The sequence below is a fragment of the Amaranthus tricolor genome, chromosome 2 (assembly GCF_026212465.1).
Source record: "Amaranthus tricolor cultivar Red isolate AtriRed21 chromosome 2, ASM2621246v1, whole genome shotgun sequence".
In the NCBI taxonomy this organism is placed as follows: domain Eukaryota; kingdom Viridiplantae; phylum Streptophyta; class Magnoliopsida; order Caryophyllales; family Amaranthaceae; genus Amaranthus; species Amaranthus tricolor.
Window position 1 is genome coordinate 25,644,432 of NC_080048.1, and position 14,734 is coordinate 25,659,165.

Sequence of the window (14,734 nt, forward strand, 5' to 3'; positions counted from 1 at the left end):
TTAGTCATGGATCAATGAATGATGCTGAATGAATTACAAAACGGTTAATACTTCAGCCTTTGAATAAATCAAACAAACGGTTAAGGCAATCAGTAACCGCTATTTCCTGATAACCGCTGTTCCCTGATAACCGCTGTTCCCTAAAGTAGCAGTTTCTTCAGTAGTAATTCCTGTTCCCCAAATTAATGGCTGGAACTTCATGCTATTTTTAGAAAATGGTTTAGTAAAACGGTTATCTTTTGACTAATTCAAAAAACGGTTATCTTTTCACTAATTCTTAGAAAATGGTTATTTTTACTATTTTTAGGAAAAGATTAATTTTATTATTTTTCAGAAAATCCAAAAATAATTAAGACCTAACTGATGTTCCTACTTTTTAGTAGATCCAAGTTTATCTCCTAAAATTAAGGAATTAATCTTGAAACCACCACGTAAGGAATTTTAGAAATTCTTTTTGCCAATTAACTTTAATAAACTAATGCAACCAATTAATTTAAATACATTAACTAAAAAATAAAAGATAGAATTTATTAGCTAACGTAAATTGACTTCAGTTTGGGAACACTGCGCTGTCTCCAAATTCCAACTTGCTAGAACATCAAACCTGGGAACAGTAGACTTCCTGTCTCCATTTTACATCCCACGTGATATACTCTTCTAGCATCTCTTGAAACCTTTTGACATGTATATTCCCATGAACTAAGCCATAGGTACTATCAACGATCACAATTAATCGGATATCGACCTGCACAAAATCTCTAAACACATATTTGCTAAAGTGTAGTCATCATCAAAACTCAAGAGGTCCAACAAATTCCCCCTTTTTGATGATGACAAACTTTTCAAACAAACTTAAAAACAAAATAGAGTAAACCAATGTTGAAGAGTATGTTAGAGATCAAAACAACTCTTCTTAACTAAATGTCATGAAACCAGTTACTCTAGAAATAATCAAAACAACAACTTTATATTATTTCAGCATAAAATCAAACAATGAAAAAAAATGCAGATTTAATCCATAATCATCCATAATCAGAGCTAAAAGAAATCAGCATAAACCAAAAAAAAAATTTCAGACACAACTAAACAAAACCAGAAATCAGTATCTTTAATGCAATGAGAAACCTAGTTTCAGTGTCAATGAGTAACAATAAACAACTAGCAACACAATCATCAGAAACAAACCAAACCAGCACCTTAATCCATAAGTCCAACATAATAGATTTAACTAGATCTCAAACATGCTCAAGCATTATTTAAGTTTGTGCCAAATATTCCCCCTTTTGACATCATTCAAAAAGAAGATAAGCAATCAAACCACAGCACTAAACATATAGTTATAGTCAAAGAGAGAATAAGGATGCACAAATTAAAAAGCAATAACAATGAATGCAAGCATGATAAGCAATGACTAATCAAACCTATCAGTTAGTAGCATATGTAAAAAGGTTTAACAAAGTTAACAATGTTTAAGAGGTGTACCCCAGCTGGTACCAAAATACAAAGAAATTGTTTGGTGACAGAGATAGTAGCAATGAAACATAAAAGATATTAAAGGAGAACTAGGAAGCAGGGGCATCTTCATCAATATATTCTGTTTCCACCTCCACTGTATCCAATTTAGCACCAAGACGAGCCTCCATTTGAGTCATCTGGTCAGCTAATGAGGCTAGGGAAACACGAATCTCATCTTGAAATTTGAAGAAGCGATCCTGCAAATCATCAAGCTTGAGGAGAATGGAGTATAAGGGGGTAGTAGGAACGGTTGCCTGATCAAAGCTTTGTCTGTGAAATGATGGTGGTGGTGATCTTGGTGTTGGTGATGGTGGTGGTGATGGGAAATGATGGGATAGTGGAGTGGTTGGCTTTGGTGAGGGAAAACTACTGGGTTCAGCCCTAGAGTCATCATCAAGAGCAACTTCAGGTCCCATCCCCTTGTCTTCTTCCTCCTTATCAGAAGGAACAACCTCCTGTTCCTTAACTCCAGCTCCTTCTTTCTCCTGTTCCTCCTTTTCAACTTCTTTTTCCTGTTCCTCCTGTTCCTCCTTTTCCTTCCCTTCTTCCTTCTGTTTTTCCTTCTCCTTCTCCTCTTCCTCCTGTTCCTCATCATCAGAATCAATCTCAACTTGTTCCACAGCATTTTCAAGGATCCCTTCCTCATTTAATTGAAGGCGCAAATTGCTCAAACATTTTGCACCTATCATGTTACTGGGACCCATTGGAAAATTATAATCACCAAGTGGAACATCAAATTTGGAGAAAATCCAGGACAACAAACCACCATAGCCTACCATACATCTTTTGGCTATACAATCATTTAAATGCGAAATCATCAAGGAAGGAAAATTAATCTTTATATTGTTCACCATACAGTAAATCAAAGTGGCATCTCGAAGACTTACCTCACTACGTTTTGAATTTCGTGGTAAAATAAACCTTCGAGCAATGTTGTAAAGTAACTTGTGTAAGGGGGACAAAACATTGTGACTCACTTTACCTCTCTTTTGCCTAACGCCTAAACATCTCCAAACATCCTTTTCATCTATTCCAGAAAACGCAATTTTAGACCCAACATAGTAAACATCAAAACCAGTGGCTGGCACTCCTAGCCACTCTCCTAACGTCATACTATCAAATTCAATTTCAATTTCTTTAATTGAACTAGAACAAACTCCATCATGAATAGAAAAATTAGAGATGAACTCACGCATAATTTCTGGGTAAATGGGATTGCAGCAGTAATCGCACATGAGTGATTCCCAATGTTGAGTTTGTAGAATTTTGTGAAATTGAGGAAAGTTTGTAGTCTCATACCACTCTTTGTCAAGGCCAAAGCCAACTGACATTTCTTTGGAAAGTTCCTCAGCGTTTAAGTAGTGGGTTACCTTCATTTTCTTTACAGAACGTGTTGGAGGTTTCTTGGATCCTCTTGATCTCTTACTGCTTGCATGTATTTTCTGGGAGATGGGGGTTCCCTCCTGTTCTTTTGATGAAGACTCAGGCTTAGGAGTGTGAGAAGGTGGGTAGATGACTTGAAGAGGTACAGGTTGCTTCATTTTAGGACTCTGATTCTTGGTCTTCATAGATGTTTTGAGAGAGAAAAGAAAGAGTAATGGAGAGAATGACGGTTTAGGGTTGAGTGAAAGGGAAAGGGTAATGATTATGAAGTGAAAGATGTAACGTGAGGGAGTGGGTTTATTTATGTGAGAGGTGACGGTTACTTCTATAGGTTTTAAGTGTTCCATTTTCCTTATTTATGCATTTTGACACAGAGACACGAAATGGAGACAGATGAATTCGATGATTCAACTCCTACTTCCAAAAAAAATTGCTGGAAAAAAATTTTTATATTATATATATATATATATATATATATATATATATATATATATATATATATATATATATATATATATATTTTTATTTTTATTTATTTATTTATTTTTTTAAATTTTTATTATATATTTATAATAAGAAAATGATAATATTATGCTACTACCGTTTGATCAAAATAATCATGCAATCATAAGAACATTCAAAGTATATACCTTTAAAAAATGCGTACCTGATCCTTTCGATAATTGATCTTTCAATCAAGTTTATTGTGGTTGATTGATCATTTTCAATTTTTATTTTGTCTCTAAGAATCATATATGACACTTCCTTTAATGCAGCTTGATCATGCCAAGTTCCAATCTCATTTTCTCATGCTGTTCCCTTGGAAGCGGTTTGGTCATGATATCTGCTATTTGCTCGTTAGTGTTTACATGCTTAACAATAATATTTTTATCTTCAACATTATCCTTAAGAAAATGATGCCTAATATGGATGTGCTTTACTCGTGAGTGATGCACTGGATCTTTGGATATGCATATGGCACTGGTATTATCGCAATAAATAGGAACACATGCATACTTAATACCAAAGTCTCTTAGCTGCTGCTTTATCCATATCATTTGGGAACAGAAAGCTGCTGCTGCTACGTACTCAGCTTCAGCAGTTGATAATGCAACAGTGTTTTGTTTCTTGGAACTCCACGAAACTAAACATGAGCCAAGAAATTGTACCATACCTGACGTGCTTTTTCTATTAACAAGATCTCCTGCATAATCTGCATCACTAAAGCCTTTCAAATCAAAGACATCACTTTTAGGATAAAATAATGATAAATCATCTGTTCCCTTTAGATATCTCAAAATACGTTTCACTGCAGTTAGATGTGATTCTTTAGGGTTAGATTGAAATCTCGCACATAGACCAATACTAAATGCAATATCGGGTCTACTAGCAGTGAGATATAATAAAGATCCAATCATGCCTCTATACATAGTTTGGTCAATATTTGTTCCATTTGTATCTTCATCTAATCTTACATTAGTAGCCATGGGTGTATGGTTGGTTTTAGCGTTATTCAAGCCATATTTCTTAAGAAGTTCTTTTATATATTTTTGTTGATGAATAAAGATACCATTAGCAGTTTGTTTAATTTGCAAACCAAGAAAGAAATTTAATTCTCCCATCATGCTCATTTCAAATTCAGTGCTCATAAGGTTAGCAAATTCTTTACATAGCAATTCATTTGTGGCACCAAAAATAATATCATCAACATATATTTGAACAACTAATATATTGGAACCTTTATTCTTAAAGAATAAGGTTTTATCAATTTTACCTCTAATAAAGTCATTTTGTATCAAAAACTTTGATAGTCTTTCATACCATTGCCTTGGAGCTTGTTTCAACCCATAAAGAGCTTTATCAAGCTTATAGACATGATCAAGACACGAGGTATTCTCAAAGCCAGGCGGTTGTTCAACAAAAACTTCTTCATCAAGAAAACCATTCAAGAAAGCACATTTCACATCCATTTGATATAATTTAAAGTTCATAAATGCAGCAAAAGAAATTAAAATTCTAATAGCTTCTAACCTTGTTACTGGAGCAAATGTCTCAGTATAATCAATACCTTCTTGTTGATTGTACCCTTTGACCACGAGCCTTGCTTTGTTTCTTACAATTATTCCATGCTCATCTAGTTTGTTCCGAAATACCCATTTCAAACCAATTACCTTCTTGTGTTTTGGTTTGGGTTCTAAATGCCATACTTTGTTCATTTCAAATTCGTTCAATTCATCTTGCATGGCTATGACCCATTCCGAATCCTTTAGAGCTTCTTCGTGATTTTTGGGTTCAAGTGATGATAGGAACGCAAAATGTGCACAAAAATTTCTCATTTGAGATCGAGTTTGTGTTCCTTTATTCAAATCACTTATAATCAAATCAAGAGGATGGTATTTTTGATATCTCCAAGGTTTTGGCACAAAATCTCTTGTGGGAACAGTAGCATGTTCTGGTTCATCAGCTTGATTAACATTCTGTTCAGCTACTGGATTGTTCTGCTCATCTGTGGGAACAGCTGGATTGGGAACAGTCTGCTGTTCCTGATGTTCTGGCAGTTCCTGAACTTGATCAGTACTTTCTGCTTCTGCTGGAACCGGCTGTTCACCAGCTGTTCCTTGATCTTGCACTTTCAATTCTTCATCATCGCCTCTAGATTTGCAAGACCAATCTTAAAATTATTTGTATCCTGTTCACTTGACAAAAAGTTAGTTTCATCGAAAATCATGTGAACGGATTCTTCCACACTCATTGTTCTTTTGTTATAGACTCTATATGCCTTACTTTGAGATGAATAGCCAAGAAATACTGCTTCATCACTTCTTTCATCAAATTTACCTATATTCCGTTTTCCATTAACATGTACAAAACATTTGCATCCAAACACACGAAAATAGGCAATATTTGGTTTAACACCTTTAAACAGTTCATAGGGTGTCTTAGAAGTGATTGGTCTTATCAATACTCTATTTAAAATATAACATGCAGTATTAACAGCCTCGGCCCAAAAATTTCTAGGTAAACCACTAGCAATCAACATAGTCCTAGCCATTTCTTCTAAAGTTCTATTTTTCCTTTCTACTACACCATTTTGTTGTGGTGTTCTAGGGGCGGAAAAATTGTGACTTATTCCATGTTCATTGCAATAACTCATAAAGCTTGAATTTTCAAATTCTTTACCATGATCTGACCTTATGTGAACAATTTGATTATTGGTAGATTTTTGTATTTTGTTAGCGAAAGAGACAAACTCATTAAAGGCTTCATCTTTACTAACTAAAAATAAAGTCCATGTAAATCTACTATAATCATCAACAATAACAAACACATATCTCTTGCCACTACGGCTTTGTATTCTCATAGGTCCACACAAATCCATGTGTAATAATTCAAGCGTTTTTGAGGTGGTCAAAACATTCTTTGGTTTAAAAGATGACCTTACTTGTTTTCCTTTGGCACAAGGATCACATATTTCATCCTTAAGGAATTTTATAGATGGTAGTCCTCTAACTAGGTCTTTAGATCTTAATGTATTAATCAATGAATAACTAGCATGACCTAGACGCTTATGCCAAAGAAGTGGGTCGTCTTCTATAACACTTAGACACGTTAGACTGTTTCTGGGAACAGTGTCCAGGTCCACCACATAAGTGTTCCCTTTTCTGATTCCCTCAAGAATGATGTCTTCTGTGTCGTTCCTAGAAATAATGCACTTTTTAGAAGTAAAGTTTACAGAGTTACCCTTATCACAAAATTGAGAAATGCTGAGTAAGTTGTGTTTCAAATTCTCGACTAAAAATACATTATCAATGGCGTGGGAACATGACCTTCCAACCTTTCCTTTGGCGATTATCTCACCCTTCATATTGTCACCGAAGGTTACTGTTCCCCCATCATAGGCTTCAAGTGAGAGAAATTTAGATTTGTCACCCGTCATATGCTTGGAACACCCACTGTCGAGATACCATGAGCTGTTCCCCCTCACTTGGACCTGTAAGATAATTAATTGTTATTTATAGGAACCCAGACTTTCTTGGGTTCCTTGTCGATCTTACATGAATCATATTTATCAATTTGAATGTTATCGACATAGTTTCTGTTAGAGACAGTATACTGTTCCCTTTTGGTGCACTGTTCCTTCAGATGGCCAGCTTTACCACAGAAGGTACAGTACCTGTCTCTAGGAAGATCAACGTAAGCTTTCTTACTTTTGTTATTCTTAAAATATTTTAGGCCTTGTGATTTCTTACTTTTAGCATCTAGAATCCATTTGGGAGTTATTTTGATTTTCCCTTTTTCTCTTGAATTTAATTCAAGATTATTATTGTTGTTACGGTTGGATTCCGAATTCATTTTTAAATATTGAAAATCATTGCATAAATCTTTAGTAGATGCATCTATCAATTCCTCATTTAAGCCTAATAATTTGTATTGCGATAGCTCAATGTTAAGAATAACATTTTCCTTCTTAAGTCTCTCCATATTTTCCTTTAGGATTATATTTTGGTCCAACAAACCGAAAAATCTGTTTTGGACATCATGTCTAAAGGTATTTATGTATGAGACATGGTCTTTGCTTACCTTAAGTTCCTTTTCTAACCTGAGACACTTATCATTGCAATTTTCAAGTTTAACTTGTGCCTCTTTTAACAACTCTTTTAATTCATTTTTACTTGGATTGAATGAATGGTCAGAAAATGAATTAGAAATATTTACCTGCTTCTCCTTGCCTTTATGTGTAGCCATGAGACATAGGTTAGCTATCTCCTCTTCTTCGGGAACAATAGTTTCATTCTCACTTTCAGTTTCTCCCCATGCAGCAATCATGGCCTTACGAAAGTCAGTCTTGTAAAAATTTTCTTTGTTCAACGGTCTTCTTGAATCTCTTGTCTTTCCCTTGCCCTTTTCATTCTTCCATGTTGGGCAATCCTTGATGAAGTGTTCGGTACTTCCACATTTGTGGCATTCAAGATTTTTTGTTCTTCTTTCTTTGTTGTTTCTTTGATTTGCATACCTGCTGTTCCTGAAGAACTTCTTGAATTTTCGTACCAATAAAGCGGCCTCTTCCTCATCACATTCTGATTCGTCCTGTTCCCCCGCTGCCAGAGCCAGTCCCTTGTTCCTGGAACTGTCTGCTGTTCCCAAATGCAATTCATGCGTCATTAGGGAACCAGCCAGCTCCTCTAGATTGAACTTAGTAAAATCTTTGGACTCTTGTATAGCAGTAACCTTGGCCCTCCAGCGCTCATCTTGAGGAAGGCTCCTAAGAATCTTCCTTACTTGTTCATCAGTGGGAATTATTCTTCCAAGAGAGACAAGCTCATTTGTTATGTTGGTGAACCAAGTGAACATCTCTTGGATACTTTCTCTTGGCTCCATAACAAATCTCTCGTATTTAGACATTAACAAATCAATTTTGGACCGTTTTACTTCACTTGTTCCCTCATGGGTAACAGCAAGCAGGTCCCAAATTTGCTTAGCGGATTTGCACCCCATAATTCTATTATGCTCATTTGGTCCAAGACCACAATGAAGTAATTTTATATCAAGAGCATTTAATTCCATTTTCTGAAAATCTTCTTTTTCATATTCGGTTATAGGTTTGGGAACAATTTCATTGTTGGAGTTAGTAGTGGTTACCTCAAAATCTCCGATTTCTATGACTCTCCAAACTTGATAATTTTCCGCTTTGATGAAGATCTCCATCCTATTCTTCCAGTATGTATAGAATTTTCCATCGAACATTGGCGGTCTTTGAGTTGAATACCCTTTTTCCATTCGCTCGTTCATAATTGACATTTTTCGGGAACACCAGAATCTGCCCTCAGGGTTTCCTGATCTTCTGGGAACCTGGCTCTGATACCAATTGTTGATTCAGTTAGGAACGGGAACAGCAACAAGAGGGGGGGGGGGTGAATTGTTGTTGTTGCAAGTTTAAGCGATTGTGCCCTGTTTTTGCGGAATTATTCAAAATAAATAAAGCTTAAACTAAGAGCAAAATAATAAGAGAGACACACGATTTTACGTGGAAACCTTTTGGGCCTAAACAAAACGAAAAACCACGACCACTTGGGATTTCTAACAACTTCACTATGTTTAAGGCAATTAGTTACAATTACAATAAACACCTTACTTCACTTGAAGCGAAACAACTAGGCCAACTTTTCACTCTCTAATTGCTTTACTCAAAGCAACAAACTTAGCTTTACAATAAGCTAATCCTCTCTAGCTTCACTAAAAGCTATCTAACTTCCCCCTTAGACTCACCCGAGTCTAATTACATAAACTCTCAAAATCCCTTACAAAAAGGATAGAAATTCTCTAAAATAAATCAAAGAGTTGCACAAGTAAATATTATGAATTAACTGGCAATTTAAAAGCACAAAATATTACTTGTAGAATTTCAAAATCAAACGCACAAAAATTATTTTTCTCTTAAAGCATGCGTTCATTCTCTATTAAAAAAAAAACCGAGCTAGTTAGCTTATTTATAATAAAATAAATTTCTAATAATAGAAAAATATTCCAACCCATTATCCTTAGTCATGGATCAATGAATGATGCTGAATGAATTACAAAACGGTTAATACTTCAGCCTTTGAATAAATCAAACAAACGGTTAAGGCAATCAGTAACCTCTATTTCCTGATAACCGCTGTTCCCTGATAACCGCTGTTCCCTAAAGTAGCAGTTTCTTCAGTAGTAATTCCTGTTCCCCAAATTAATGGCTGGAACTTCATGCTATTTTTAGAAAACGGTTTAGTAAAACGGTTATCTTTTGACTAATTCAAAAAACGGTTATCTTTTGACTAATTCTTAGAAAATGGTTATTTTTACTATTTTTAGGAAAAGATTAATTTTATTATTTTTCAGAAAATCCAAAAATAATTAAGACCTAACTGCTGTTCCTACTTTTTAGTAGATCCAAGTTTATCTCCTAAAATTAAGGAATTAATCTTGAAACCACCACGTAAGGAATTTTAGAAATTCTTTTTGCCAATTAACTTTAATAAACTAATGCAACCAATTAATTTAAATACATTAACTAAAAAATAAAAGATAGAATTTATTAGCTAACGTAAATTGACTTCAGTTTGGGAACACTGCGCTGTCTCCAAATTCCAACTTGCTAGAACATCAAACCTGGGAACAATAGACTTCCTGTCTCCATTTTACATCCCACGTGATATACTCTTCTAGCATCTCTTGAAACCTTTTGACATGTATATTCCCATGAACTAAGCCATAGGTACTATCAACGATCACAATTAATTGGATATCGACCTGCACAAAATCTCTAAACACAAATTTGCTAAAGTGTAGTCATCATCAAAACTCAAGAGGTCCAACAATAACCAAGGCCTTAATCAGCCCCGGTTTCGCATCAAAACCAAGTTTGAGTACTTTACGCGCGAAATTGACAAAAACGCTTAAAAACGCATAAAATCGCAACTTAACTTCTAATTTCTAGCATATGACTATTATTATCAATTCTAACCATTTTAACACAATAATATATGCCAAATAGTGTTGTGTGCCAAGTTTCGTGCATAACAAACCATGTTTGACCTACTTTACGCGCGAAATTGACAAAAACGCTTACAAACCCATAAAATCGCAACTTAACTTCTAATTTCTAGCATATGACTATTATTATCAAGTATAACCATTTCAACACAATAATATATGCCAAATAGTGTTGTGTGCCATGTTTCGTGCATAACAAACCATGTTTGACCTACTTTACGCGCGAAATTGACAAAAACACTTAAAAACGCATAAAATCGCAACTTAACTTCTAATTTCTAGCATATGACTATTATTATCAATTCTAACAATTTCAACACAATAATATATGCCAAATAGTGTTGTGTGCCAAGTTTCGTGCATAACAAACCATGTTTGACCTACTTTACGCGCGAAATTGTCAAATACGCTTAAAAACGCATAAAATCGCAACTTAACTTCTAATTTCTAGCATATGACTATTATTATCAATTCTAACCATTTCAACACAATAATATATGACAAATAGTGTTGTGTGCCAAGTTTCGTGCATAACAAACCATGTTTGACCTACTTTACGCGCGAAATTGACAAAAACGCTTAAAAACCCATAAAATCGCAACTTAACTTTTAATTTCTAGCATATGACTATTATTATAAAGTATAACCATTTCAACAAAATAATATATGCCAAATAGTGTTGTGTGCCAAGTTTCGTGCATAACAAACCATGTTTGACCTACTTTACGCGCGAAATTGACAAAAACGCTTAAAAACGTATAAAATCGCAACTTAACTTCTAATTTCTAGGATATGACTATTATTATCAAGTCTAACCATTTCAACACAATAATATATGCCAAATAGTGTTGTGTGCCAAGTTTCGTGCTTAACAAACCATGTTTGACCTACTTTACGCGCGAAATTGACAAATAAAAACGCGAAATTGACAGCGTCAAACTAGTGACCAGACCACCTTGCACGACACGTGGAGTCCAAACCTATGCATCCAGGACCTAGGCTAAAGTGGAAATGGAATCTTGGTACTTGGATCTAGCTATCAAGGTCCTAAAACCATTCTAACAATCCCCGTGGACTCCTAGAAGCTGAGCTGAAGGAGGGCTGGTCGACATTTTGCTAGATCAGAATGTTGTTTAAGTGTTTGTGGTGGTTTCGTGTTCTTTTCATGATCATTTGTAGTTTTTGACTATGTCATTAATCAAAGCTTACGCACAACATTAATCCTTGCATAACCAAGGCCTTAATCAGCCCCGGTTTCGCATCTAAACCAAGTTTAAGTACTTTACGCGCGAAATTGACAAAAACGCTTAAAAACGCATAAAATCGCAACTTAACTTCTAATTTCTAGCATATGACTATTATTATCAATTCTAACCATTTTAACACAATAATATATGCCAAATAGTGTTGTGTGCCAAGTTTCGTGCATAACAAACCATGTTTGACCTACTTTACGCGCGAAATTGACAAAAACGCTTAAAAACCCATAAAATCGCAACTTAACTTCTAATTTCTAGCATATGACTATTATTATCAAGTATAACCATTTCAACACAATAATATATGCCAAATAGTGTTGTGTGCCATGTTTCGTGCATAACAAACCATGTTTGACCTACTTTACGCGCGAAATTGACAAAAACACTTAAAAACGCATAAAATCGCAACTTAACTTCTAATTTCTAGCATATGACTATTATTATCAATTCTAACAATTTCAACACAATAATATATGCCAAATAGTGTTGTGTGCCAAGTTTCGTGCATAACAAACCATGTTTGACCTACTTTACGCGCGAAATTGACAAATACGCTTAAAAACGCATAAAATCGCAACTTAACTTCTAATTTCTAGCATATGACTATTATTATCAATTCTAACCATTTCAACACAATAATATATGCCAAATAGTGTTGTGTGCCAAGTTTCGTGCATAACAAACCATGTTTGACCTACTTTACGCGCGAAATTGACAAAAACGCTTAAAAACCCATAAAATCGCAACTTAACTTCTAATTTCTAGCATATGACTATTATTATAAAGTATAACCATTTCAACAAAATAATATATGCCAAATAGTGTTGTGTGCCAAGTTTCGTGCATAACAAACCATGTTTGACCTACTTTACGCGCGAAATTGACAAAAACGCTTAAAAACGTATAAAATCGCAACTTAACTTCTAATTTCTAGGATATGACTATTATTATCAAGTCTAACCATTTCAACACAATAATATATGCCAAATAGTGTTGTGTGCCAAGTTTCGTGCTTAACAAACCATGTTTGACCTACTTTACGCGCGAAATTGACAAATAAAAACGCGAAATTGACAGCGTCAAACTAGTGACCAGACCACCTTGCACGACACGTGGAGTCCAAACCTATGCATCCAGGACCTAGGCTAAAGTGGAAATGGAATCTTGGTACTTGGATCTAGCTATCAAGGTCCTAAAACCATTCTAACAATCCCCGTGGACTCCTAGAAGCTGAGCCGAAGGAGGGCTGGTCGACATTTTGCTAGATCAGAATGTTGTTTAAGTGTTTGTGGTGGTTTCGTGTTCTTTTCATGATCATTTGTAGGTTTTGACTATATCATTAATCAAAGCTTACGCACAACATTAATCCTTGCATAACCAAGGCCTTAATCAGCCCCGGTTTCGCATCTAAACCAAGTTTAAGTACTTTACGCGCGAAATTGACAAAAACGCTTAAAAACGCATAAAATCGCAACTTAACTTCTAATTTCTAGCATATGACTATTATTATCAATTCTAACCATTTTAACACAATAATATATGCCAAATAGTGTTGTGTGCCAAGTTTCGTGCATAACAAACCATGTTTGACCTACTTTACGCGCGAAATTGTAAAAAACGCTTAAAAACGCATAAAATCGCAACTTAACTTCTAATTTCTAGCATATGACTATTATTATCAATTCTAACCATTTCAACACAATAATATATGCCAAATAGTGTTGTGTGCCATGTTTCGTGCATAACAAACCATGTTTGACCTACTTTACGCGCGAAATTGACAAAAACACTTAAAAACGCATAAAATCGCAACTTAACTTCTAATTTCTAGCATATGACTATTATTATCAATTCTAACAATTTCAACAAAATAATATATGCCAAATAGTGTTGTGTGCCAAGTTTCGTGCATAACAAACCATGTTTGACCTACTTTACGCGCGAAATTGACAAATACGCTTAAAAACGCATAAAATCGCAACTTAACTTCTAATTTCTAGCATATGACTATTATTATCAATTCTAACCATTTCAACACAATAATATATGCCAAATAGTGTTGTGTGCCAAGTTTCGTGCATAACAAACCATGTTTGACCTACTTTACGCGCGAAATTGACAAAAACGCTTAAAAACCCATAAAATCGCAACTTAACTTCTAATTTCTAGCATATGACTATTATTATAAAGTATAACCATTTCAACAAAATAATATATGCCAAATAGTGTTGTGTGCCAAGTTTCGTGCATAACAAACCATGTTTGACCTACTTTACGCGCGAAATTGACAAAAACGCTTAAAAACGTATAAAATCGCAACTTAACTTCTAATTTCTAGGATATGACTATTATTATCAAGTCTAACCATTTCAACACAATAATATATGCCAAATAGTGTTGTGTGCCAAGTTTCGTGCTTAACAAACCATGTTTGACCTACTTTACGCGCGAAATTGACAAATAAAAACGCGAAATTGACAGCGTCAAACTAGTGACCAGACCACCTTGCACGACACGTGGAGTCCAAACCTATGCATCCAGGACCTAGGCTAAAGTGGAAATGGAATCTTGGTACTTGGATCTAGCTATCAAGGTCCTAAAACCATTCTAACAATCCCCGTGGACTCCTAGAAGCTGAGCCGAAGGAGGGCTGGTCGACATTTTGCTAGATCAGAATGTTGTTTAAGTGTTTGTGGTGGTTTCGTGTTCTTTTCATGATCATTTGTAGTTTTTGACTATGTCATTAATCAAAGCTTACGCACAACATTAATCCTTGCATAACCAAGGCCTTAATCAGCCCCGGTTTCGCATCTAAACCAAGTTTAAGTATTTTACGCACGAAATTGACAAAAACGCTTAAAAACGCATAAAATCGCAACTTAACTTCTAATTTCTAGCATATGACTATTATTATCAATTCTAACCATTTAAACACAATAACATATGCCAAATAGTGTTTTGTGCCAAGTTTCGTGCATAACAAACCATGTTTGACCTACTTTACGCGCGAAATTGTAAAAAACGCTTAAAAACGCATAAAATCGCAACTT